The sequence below is a fragment of the Malaya genurostris genome, chromosome 2 (assembly GCF_030247185.1).
Source record: "Malaya genurostris strain Urasoe2022 chromosome 2, Malgen_1.1, whole genome shotgun sequence".
Taxonomy (NCBI): domain Eukaryota; kingdom Metazoa; phylum Arthropoda; class Insecta; order Diptera; family Culicidae; genus Malaya; species Malaya genurostris.
The window spans coordinates 177,265,286-177,277,726 of NC_080571.1; the positions used below are offsets into that span (position 1 = coordinate 177,265,286).

The window sequence follows — 12,441 nt, forward strand, 5'->3', positions numbered from 1 at the left end:
ATATGGTAAACGTTGGCGCGATGTAACCCACTGAAAAACACGAAAAGTGCGACAGGTAACGACAGCATGCATACCATGTATGCACTGCAGGATATAGTTCGATGGATGAGTAGCCGAGCGAGTGAGTGCACGCACAACGTTATCACATATGGTACTACAGTCGGTGCGTGGCATGCTTGGTGGTTGGTGGCTGCAGTGCCAAGCAGTCTGGTGAATGGTGATTGGTGGTTGGTGAAAAACACGTACTCGGTCATAGAGCTAACGCGGGTTGAATGATACCGAAATAGATATATCAGGACTACGTATCTGATAATCAGTTGCGTATCACTTCACCGAAAGACACTCGAGTGATAGGTGACATGAATATCATGGTCAGCTAATGTGACTGATATTTCACTATGACTGATTTTCAGTAGAGAGGTTCGATTTTTTTCAACCCTGAGACACACTCAATTTTCTCAGAGATGATTTGATCGATTTCCACAAACAGGCTCAAATAAAAGTTCCTATAGTCTCATAGGTTTCTGTTTAATTTCATCCGAATCCGAATCCCGGTTCCAGAACTATTGGGTAAAGTGTGTTTAATCATTTAGTGCGACGATGCAAAATAAAGAAAAATTCTTTTTATTTTGACATAACTGTTTAAAAATTTAAAGGGTTATGTTAGTTTATACCCAAAGAATTTCTTATTTTATTCAAGATTGACAAAAAAAAATTTCTTCACAGAATCTTCTAGTGATATTTTTGAGAATATAAGAAATATGAGAAAAGCATCATTATATCACTAGGTGTATTAAAAAAGTTTTTTAGATTAGCATCACTCGAGTGCTTGGTTTGAGAAATGATGCCGAGTATTTGACATGCTTTTGTGAACTACTCGAATCAAAATTAATCTCGTTTATTCCGCGTTATTTGAATTGGTAGAAAATATTTGTCGCCGATAAGTCAATCTTTAGTATATATGCACCGTTACAATTTTGGAAGCATAGTAGTAAAAGTTGCGAAATTCACTCAATCAAGTAATACGAACGATTATCATACTTATTCGTATTGACATACCCCAGTTATGTTTGTGAAATTACTCACCCGGATTTTCTTCTTCCATATCAGCACGTAGCGGTTTTGGATCGTTATTGTGTATGATGGTTTCAAAGTTTTGACGTTCATCACCATATAATTTCGAAACTGGAAATCGGATCTGGATGAAATTGCACAGTATTTCTTGAGACGATGAGAACTTTAATTTGAATCATGATTTGTGAAAATCGATTTAACCGTTGCTCAGAAATTGAAGTTCCGTTTTTGGAGTTTTCTTCGCTATTACCGGTGCTTTCGGAAGCGAAAACCGGAGTAGTCGCAAAGGAATATATAATAAAATATCGGATGACAGAAAGTCGAATGACAAAACGTCGATGAACAAAAGGTCGAAACACAAAAAAGTCGAAATTACACAATTTACGATTACCGAATAATCTGTGGTTGACATAGCTTTCAAAGTGATAAACTACTTCTAATGTATTACGGATAAGTGCTATTTCGACGATTCTATTCTTTATCGAACGATTTATCAGTGATTTTATATTCATCGTTGCCCGCGAGACTTGCTATTCGGTTGCTACCATTGTTTAGCTTCAGTGCCTTTCGGTGACAATGTCAAAAAACAATAAGTGCGACTCTGACTCCTGTCACGGTTCCTCCGGCTCACGCAGTCAAAAGATTTGTTGTGAATTCTGTGCTAAATGGTTCCACCACAAGTGCGTAAATCTTAGCAATTCTGCAGTTAAATCGCTTCGTGACTGGCCTGGTGTTTGTTGGCTCTGCACCGGTTGCCGTGTTGCGGATAACCGCTCTTCGTCGTGTACTGAAACAATTGATCTGATTTTACAACGCACTACATCTACGCTTAAACTCGTCGGATCAGTTATGGATACACTGCAGTGGTTTTGCAAAGTTTATTCATTATCTTTCTCTCGACCAAATTGCTCGCTATTCCAAAACAATGATAGTGCTGGGATCGTATTGACGAATTACACTTTGATATGAGCAATCTATTCGATTCAATCGTCGATGCAACCAATAAGCGTCCCCGTACTAGCAGCACTAGCAGACCATCTCTAACGCAGCCTGACAAAATACCGAAAGCCGACGTTCCAGTAACCAATCATATCTCGACACATATTACAGATCCTACCATTTTAGGTGACACTACATTTAATCACCTGCCTGTTGCCACCTCCGCCACCGTCGCTGATCACATTGCTCAACAGCCATCTGGAATACTTGTTTCCGCTGAAACTACATTTGCTCCATCTTCTGCTGAACCAAACACAAATAACGTTGCATTCAACACCACCACCACGATTGCGACTACTACACTTCCTCCCACCGCATCACCTGCTACTGCTACATTCACCACCGCCGCAAACTTCACGACCGCTACCGCCCTCACCGCCACCACATCTCAACCAATATCTTATGCCGTGAACAACGCACATCTAGCTACTACTGCTGTTCAAACTGTCTCTGCAGCTACTAATCACCTCAACTCGATCAACACCACCAACCATCGTTCAAACTTCGACGCTTCATCGAGCCAACCCTGTTACACATCGTCTAGTTACCATGAACCGCCAATCAACAATGTACATCACCATCAACGATTTGCCGCTCCATTCATGCAAATATCATCTATTCATACTGCTAGTAACCAGTCAGGTATGCGCAATGAAGGCAATACTCCAGTTTTAGGAAAGACACAACAAATTCAAAATACGACACACTGCCCACAGTTTGTAAACACACACACTTCTAGATGGCCTCTCACCACTCTAATTACTGGCTCTAATAACAATAATGCTGCCATCACAGTATTGTCTGATACTGTTATAAGGCCAGCGAATGTACAACCTACTACCACTACATCACTTGCTAGCTCTGACGTGACATCAACTCTAGCCGTAGCCATGCCATTCAATAACGAGAAGTGGTTCTATGTTACTCGATTTCTTCCTTACGAATCTGAATCAAATATTGTTCGTTATGTGTCGGTTCATGCTAATTGTACTCCAAACCTCATCCGCTGCCATAGGTTGGCACGTCAAGATTCTAACATACGTTCTCTCTCATACGTTTCATTCAAAGTCAACGTTCCTGAAGACATTGAAAAACGTATACTTTCATCCAACTTCTGGCCCGAAGGTATTTCAATCACTCCTTTTTTGGAGAGCAGATCGAACTCATTCAAGCGAATGACACTCAACCGAGAGTCTCCATTGACACTCACACCGAGGAATACTCAACGTTTTCGGAAGTGGGATACTTCGTTCCCCTCGCACCAGCAGAGCTTGCAACCAACTTATCCGCAGATTCGGCGGTCAAACCAGTCCACACTCGTTTAGAATTTTCACAGAACCAGCTCGATTTCTTAAACGCACAGCCAGTCCACAATAGCATCTCGATCAATCCGTCCGAGCAACCTGTACCATTTGAACAATCATACTCGACAGTCACATCGCTCAAATCGAACAATCTGACCAAATCAAACAGCCCTGATTTGAATATGTTTTACCAAAACGTAGGGGGGATTAATAGCTCTCTTATCGACTATAAACTTGCTTGCTCTGATTGTGTTTACGATCTATATATATTCACTGAAACATGGCTCAATGGCCAAACATTATCGAAACAGATTTTTGGTAATGTGTATACAGTTTTCCGACAGGATAGAAACTCACACAACAGTGTTAAAAAAACTGGAGGTGGAGTCCTAGTCGCCTGCCGGTCAGAATTCAAATCACGCCAGCTATTTATACCGAACTGCAACTGTGTTGAGCAAATTTGGATTGCTATCAGTTTCAAGAATTACACACTTTACCTCTGCGTGCTGTACTTGCCGCCTGATCGTGTCAATGATTCTGTTCTAATCGATCAACACTTAAAGTCTCTCTCGTTTATAACGGCACAAGTATCCTTGAACGATAGGATTATTGTGATCGGTGATTTCAACATTCCTCGTATCAAGTGGACCCGCTGTTCCTCTAGATATTTGTACCCTGATTCTACAAGCTCGTCGTTATCTTCTACAACTTTAAAATTATTGGATGACTACAATACCGCCGGTTTAGTCCAATTAAATGACGTTTATAATAGCAATGGACGCCTGCTGGATCTTTGCTTCGTCAGTCAAGAACTTTCTGCCTCTATTACACTAACGGAAGCTCCAGCAACACTTGTTAAAATTTGTAACCATCACCCACCGCTTCGAATATATATCCGTGACCAACCACCTATCAGATTCAAGAACATCGCTGAATCAACATACTACAACTTTAAAAAAGGAGACTACACTGCTATGAGTAATTTTTTCTCATCTTTAGATTGGAACTCTATATTATCCAATGAATGCAACTCAGCTGCAGTAACTTGGACTCATGTTGTGTTATACGCCATGGATCAGTTCGTACCAAAAAAGACACCTCGTAAAGCAATCCACCCACCATGGTCTAATTCCACCTTGAAAAAATATAAAAGTGCTAAGCGATCTGCCTTGAAGAAGTTGTCCAAATATCCTTTGCTACATATCAGATTGCACTATTCGCGTTTAAACTACCGTTATAAACGTCTAAATAAGACTCTCTACCATAACTACCAACAGCGGATCCAGAGAAGTCTTAGAACGAACCCGAAAAGCTTCTGGAGTTACGTCAACGAACAACGTAAAGAAACGGGTTTTCCAACTCAAATGTCACTTGATGGAGTTCAAGCATCAACATCTCCTGAAATCTGTGATCTGTTTCGTAAGCATTTTAGCAGTGTTTTTTCGGACGAAATTTTAACTGATGATCAAATTCATGAAGCGACCGGTAACGTTACTCTGCGTACTAGAGATGGTCGGGTATCGGGTATTTTACCCGAAACCCGACCCGTACCCGACGGGTTTTTGGTCGGGTACGGGTAAAAATTTTTTTTTTCAATCGGGTACGGGTCGGGTACGGGTAAAAAATTTTACTGCTCACTCGGGTACGGGTCGGGTACGGGTAAAAAAATTTACCGCTCACTCGGGTACGGGTCGGTTACGGGTAAATTTTTTTTTTCGGATCGATTACCCGACCATTTGTACTTCACATAAATATGTTTACACGTTGACGAGATTTTTTCATTGCAAAACAGTTCTTCCGAAAAATAATCAATTTGATTCAAGGGGTTTTGACATTCGCGCCTAGGACCAGACCTGTCAACTGGCATCTTTTTCCAGTAAAAAACATTTTTTTCTTCATTTAAAAAAGGATGTCATAGTTACGAGAAAAGTTATGTGAATATTTCCCGCCCTACTTTGTTTATAACACATTTAATAAGACATACTGCCTTAGCTCTATGATGTTGGGTCGGAATCTACTTTTCACGTAGGTTTTAATGGACTGCCATTTTAAAACTGTTTAATGCACAATTCAGTAAAAATTATTTGATTCATATACTGACCATACTCGCATGTCAGTCTCATATCGATTTTCGCCAATTTTGAGTTAGCTTGAGGAATGGAGTCTTTCCTCAATATACTCTCAGAAATTGCAATGAAAGTTGAGGGTTTGTTCAGTAAAATATAAAAAAATATCAACTCATTTCTGTGTCCCATATGCTAAAGTATATCAGTCCCATTCAGTGCAAAATTCAATAATTTCATTTGTTGCAATATTGGAACAGCAAAGGTGTATTATCGATATTTCATGTAATAATACCAAGATTTAGCATTAGGGAGCAAAGCAAAGTCTTGGCATTACATTCCTTTCGTGGAGTTTGGCCTTTCTGTTTCAACAGACTTTGCAGCCGATTCTTAGCGTACAGAATCATTGCATGGCTTGTAGAGATGGTCGGGTATCGGGTATTTTACCCGAAACCCGACCCGTACCCGTACCCGACGGGTTTTTGGTCGGGTACGGGTAAAAATTTTTATTTTCAATCGGGTACGGGTCGGGTACGGGTAAAAAATTTTACTGCTCACTCGGGTACGGGTCGGGTACGGGTAAAAAAATTTACCGCTCACTCGGGTACGGGTCGGGTACGGGTAAATTGTTTTTTCGGATCGATTACCCGACCATTTGTACTTCACAGAAATATGTTTACACGTTGACGAGATTTTTTCATTGCAAAACAGTTCTTCCGAAAAATAATCAATTTGATTCAAGGGGTTTTGACATTCGCGCCTAGGACCAGACCTGTCAACTGGCATCTTTTTCATTTTTTTCTTCATTTAAAAAAAGTATCAATCATAGTTACGTGAAAAGGTATGTGAATATTTCCCGCCCTACTTTGTTTATAACATATTTAATAAGAGACACTGCCTTAGCTCTATGATGTTGCGGTTGGAAACTACTTTTCACGTAGGTTTTGATGGACTGCCATTTTAAAGCTGTTTAATGCACAATCCAGTAAAAATTACTTGATTCATATACTGCCCATACTCGCATATCAGTCTCATATCGATTTTCGCCAATTTTGAGTTAGCTTGAGGAATGGATTCTTTCCTCAATATACTCTCAGAAATTGCAATTAAAGTTGAGGGTTTGTTCAGTAAAATATAAAAAATATCAACTCATTTCTGTGTCCCATATGCTAAAGTACCCGCATATCAGTCCCATTCAGTGCAAAATTTCAATAATTTCATTTGTTGCAATATTGGAACAGCAAAGGTGTATTACCGATATTTCATGTAATAATACCAAGATTTAGCATTAGGAAGCAAAGCAAAGTCTTGGCATTACATTCCTTTCGTTTCAACAGACTTCGCAGCCGATTCTTAGCGTACAGAATCATTGCATGGCTAGTACTATGGATCCTACTGACACTAAGAATCCTTCCAGGTCGGGACTCGAACATACGACAGCTGGCTTGTAAGACCAGCGTCCTATGCATTGAACCGCCAACCCGGGACCAACATTAGGGAGCACAATAAATAAAAAAAATCGGAAATAAACTTTTGATCGTCTTTTTCTCAACATACCGATTTTCCATATGGGACTGATATACAAGGATGGGCAGTATATAAAATGTAGTGTAGTACTCATATCACATTCAGATACCAGAAAACTGTTATTTTAAATATTGGTTGGAGATTTTCAAAATTTTCATAAAAATCATTAGGATTCTTACCATAAAAACATGAACATTTAATTCAGAAAATCTGCATAGAAGTTCTTCTTATTCTGCACTTCTGGGTGATGTCACCTCACTTGAAATGACACCGATTAATGGCACAGCAAGTTGGGCTATATTGCTAGTTAATTTTCGTTTCTTTTCACTGGACAACAAGTGAAAATCTCGATGCGTGACAACGTGGAGTCGCAAAAGTAAGGGTGAAAATCTTTTCTTGCGAAATACTCAAATTTTCACCGTGTTCATTCGTTGAGGGTTCCACCGGTTCAATGGCTGTAAAAACCACCAGCTACCGATAACATCGTGGGTGTGGGTTTGTGAAGCTTACAAAAAGGGCATAGTTGACAGATTAATTTAAATCAAAATCATAATTCATTTTGCTTTGTAGTAAAAAATTGTAACCAAAAAAATTTCCTACGTATGTTCAAACTACTTACACTTGAAGGACTCACTGTTCACCATGTTCAAAATTGAATTTTTCACACCGGGAATACACGTACATTGTTTGATTCTTTGGTCAATTCAAGTAAACGAACTGATAACACACTATTCATTTTAGGGGATGTTCGCATAACATTCATTTTCGTCACGTATAATATTCAATTTGACATTTGGAACTATTTTACGTGATTTTTCAAGTGATTCGAATGTGAATTTTTATTTGTGTGTCAAGATAACGAGCACGCTTACTTGTGGTTCTAAAGAATTGGATCAAAAGTCGCACTGTTTCGTAAAAACCATACCTACCCAAAATTGAATACAACGGGTATTACGACATTTTGGGTAAATATGCTTCTCGAAAAATTTGAGTTGATATTACCCCCTTTTGTTGACATTTGTAAATGAGTATAAAGTACCAAAGACATTGGAAATCTACAGGGTCTGCCATCTAACATTTATTTTTGAACTAGCGGTTATTTCGACATTGGTAACCTCAATGTCACTTCTGATTTGACAGAAACTTAGTTGTTTCCTTCCGCTGAACGAAAATGGTTGTGTATACGCTTGAGGACCGCGTGAAAATAGTGCAGTTTTACTTTCAAAATCATGGTAATGTTGCGGAATGTGTGCAAAAAAATCATCTTCTCGGATGAGGCACATTTTCATCTCGGCGGGTATGTTAATAAGCAAAATTGTCGCATCTGGGGACAGAAAACCCGCACGTCATCATTGAAAAGCCGATCTCAGAGAGTGACGGTTTGGTGCGGATTTTTGTCTGGCGGCATCATTGGGCTTTTTTTCTTAGAAAATGAGGCAGGAGCCGCCGCCACGGTCAATGACGAGCGGTACCGCGCCATCATTAGCAATTGGTTCTTCCCGTTACTTGAAGAGGAAGACTTGGACACCTTTTGGTTCCAACAAGACGGCGCTCTGTGCCACACAGCCAACGCTACGATCGATCATCTGTGCACAGTCTTCGAAGATCGAATTATCAGTCGAAATTCGGATGTCGTTTGGCCGCCTCGGAGCTGTGATTTGACACCGTTAGACTATTATCTTTGAGCGGCTGTCAAAGATAAGTGTTATGTGGACAAGCCAGAGACAATTCAAGCCTTGAAGGATAACATTCGTGCATCCATAGCTGAAATAAAGCTGCATACAATCGAAAATGTATTAAAAAGCTGGACCGACCGTATGGCGTACTGCAAGGCCAGCCGAGGCAGCCATTTGAATGAAATTATATTCCACAATTACCCGGAAGGATTGTACTTTAATATGAAAAAATAAATTTTGAATTCGAATGAGCCGTTTGTTTTTTTTTTTGCATGTTTAAAAAAAAGTTACATTACATTATTCATGCTTCACAGTGTATTGATATGTTTAAAAGTAAAGAAGCATTTTAATGTATTTTTCTTACCAACTAGAGCCTGATACGGCTCGATATCTAAAACACTTTATTTTTTCCATACTGAGTTTTGGTAAAATTTTTACTACTCATTCGGGTCGGGTACGGGTACAGGTAATTTTTTATCGGGTACGGGTAAAATTTTTTATTTTTTATCGGGTACGGGTCGGGTACGGGTAATTTTTTTTTATTATTGATCGGGTACGGGTCGGGTACGGGTAATTTTTTAAATTTTTAATCGGGTACGGGTCGGGTACGGGTAAATTTTTTTGCTGATCACTCGGGTACGGGTCGGGTTCGGGTATAAGAATTTCTATACCCGACCATCTCTACTGCGTACTCCCTTCGGCTCTCATCCAATTATTACGACCACTGAAGTTAGCAAAGCGTGCTCCAAGCTTAAGTCATCATTCAGTGCTGGTCCTGATGGGATCCCATCTATATTACTAAAAAGATGTTCAAATGGTATTTCGATTCCACTATCGATACTGTTTAATAGTTCTTTGAAAGCAGGACATTTTCCGGCCATATGGAAAAAATCATACATTTTTCCCGTCTTTAAGAAAGGCAGCAAAAACGAGATATCAAATTATCGTGGAATAGCGGCGTTATGCGCAGTATCCAAATTATTCGAACTAATCGTCTTGGACTTCATCACACATAATTGTTCAAACTATATATCTGAAAGTCAACACGGTTTTATGCCGAAACGATCTACTACTACAAATCTCGTATCTTACACATCATTTATCATAAAATCCCTGCAAGCGCGACTGCAAGTAGATGCTATATATACCGATTTCTCTGCTGCTTTCGACAAGATCAATCACCGGATCACAATTTCGAAATTGAGTAGACTTGGATTCAACGGACCTTTTCTTAATTGGCTGTGCTCATATTTAACCGATCGCGACATGTCAGTGAAAATAGGAGATTGCACTACGTCTCCATTTACGGTCAGTTCCGGAGTTCCTCAAGGCAGTCATCTTGGACCGTTCATATTCCTACTCTACCTAAACGATTTAAACACTTTGCTAAAATGCATGAAGTTATCGTATGCTGATGATTTCAAACTCTTTCACCTTATCAAAACCATCGAAGACGCCAGATTCTTGCAGTCACAACTGGACATTTTTACAAATTGGTGTAGAGTAAACCGAATGACCGTTAATGCTTCAAAATGTTCTGTTATTTCATTCACTCGCAAACATTCTATGATTGAATTCGACTACACGATCTTACAAACTGTTCTTAGACGAGAATCGTGTGTTAAAGACTTGGGAGTTATCTTGGATTCGAAAATGAATTACAAACAGCACATTGAATATACCATCAATAAAGCCTCGAAACTGTTAGGGTTCGTCTTCCGTGTGACGAAAGACTTCAAAAACATATATTGCCTCAAAGCATTATATTGTTCTTTGGTTCGTTCTACACTAGAATATGCAGCTGTGGTTTTGTCACCCTACTATCAAAACGACATTCAACGCATAGAAAATATTCAACATAAATTTATTCGTTTTGCGCTTCGCCAACTACCATGGAGAGACCCCCTAAATCTTCCGAGTTACCAAGATCGCTGCAAGCTCATAGATCTCGATCTATTGTCCGTTCGCAGAAATGTGTTCAAGGCAGTTTTCATTGCTGATCTTCTCCAGTCACGAATCGATTGCTCGGAGCTGTTACGTTTGCTAGATTTTGATATTCGTCGTCGTTGTCTTCGAACTCATCCTTTCCTACGCATTCCTGCCGCCAGAACCAACTATGGCCACAACGAGTCATTTGTCAGTATGTGCCGAGTGTTCAATAGCTGTTCAAGTCAGTTCGACTTTCATCTAACTCGTGATACTATCAGGAAATTGTTTAGCCGAACACTATCTCTTTAGAAGTTTATCGTTTGTTCTAAGTACTCAGCTATGTAGTTATAATAGTTAATGATATGCAATATGTTATAATAGTTATTAATATGAAATGTATCATTTGGATATTCTGTAATCTGTTGGTACAAAAGATGAGGAGGTTTTATGCCTACTGGAGACATAGTGTTAGATTGATAATAACTTATCTCCAGTGGGCTTTTCCCTGCTCCAGAAATAAAATAAAATAAAATAAAATAAAATAAAATAAAATAAAATAAAATAAAATAAAATAAAATAAAATAAAATAAAACAAAAGGCCGAATGCGTCAAATGGCCGAATACGACAAAAAGTCGAAATAACAAAACGTTGAAACGAAAGGTCTAATGTAAAAAATAGTTCACCATAAAGTCGAAAGGGACAAAAAGTCTAATATAACGGAAGATAGAATACAAAAATAAGTCGAATACAATGTAAGGGTGAATTCTGGGTGTTTATTAAATGGCATATATTCACTGAACATCAACTGTTAAACCAAATTAATCGCCAGGGTTAAGCCGAGGCAAGGGGCTCTAAAAGGTGATAATAGAAAATAGTAGCAAAATGATGTGAAGTGTTTATTCAGAAATTTTAAATTGTTGTTGGTAAGTACTATCACTTTACGTAATTACACTTTAAAGTACTCACAAAATTTAGGAAGGCAACAATCAATAGCTTGTTAAAAGTATTTCCGGATTCGCAGCAAAAATATTGTATTTTTTAAAAGAGTACATTGCATTGGATTTCGCTCACTGTACATAGAGAACAAAGATTTTTATATGACATTCAAAAAAGTAGAAGCATTGGCTTTTGTAACACAAAAACACGCACAAAAAGCTTTTCAAATCATAAAATCTGATAAAAATTATGTTCTCATTACATTACGGATGTTAGAAGACTATTTATTACAATAATTAAAATTCATTTGTTTCATGAACGTTTTTCTTTCAGTGATTCCCTTCTTTGCATGTTCAAGAATGGTCTTTATCAACTTGATGAAGACATTATTTTAGGTTACAAAATACCACACGAGCCAATATTCTGGGCAAACGGGTAGATCACAGGTTTGAGTGCCGTCCGACCTAGCTACCGCTCGATCGTATCTAAAAAGGCAAACAAACTATGTTTTAGTAAACCGGGCAAACGAGTGAATCACAGGCTCGTATGCAAGAGGCGGCAGCTTCCGACTCGGGCCGCATAAGCATGTATCACCATTTCCTATTTGTATTTCATGGCAGTAATTTTACTACAGACTTTTTCACCATTCACCGTTTTGTCATATTCGACCTTTCGTCGTATTCAACCTTTAGTGGCATTCGATCTTCTGTTATATTCGACATTTTGTTGTATTCGACGTTTTGGTATCTCTTTCTGTCGCTGTCGACCTTTTGATACATTCGACGTTTTATGACTTTCGATATTTTGTCATTCGACTTTTTGTCATTCGACGTTTTGTCATTCGACCTTTTGTCTTTCGACGTTTCAATTATAAAACCGTCATAATGTAAGTTTATATACACTCAAAATAATAATCATGTTATAGTTACGTG

General features: G+C 38.7%; 1 protein-coding gene across 3 annotated transcripts in view; it reads right to left on the minus strand.

The window, feature by feature from the left end:
- Window positions 1-12,441, minus strand: part of LOC131427598 (potassium/sodium hyperpolarization-activated cyclic nucleotide-gated channel 2) — a 1,904,453-nt gene that overhangs the window by 572,885 nt on the left and 1,319,127 nt on the right. The gene's annotated exons all lie outside the window — the stretch shown is intronic.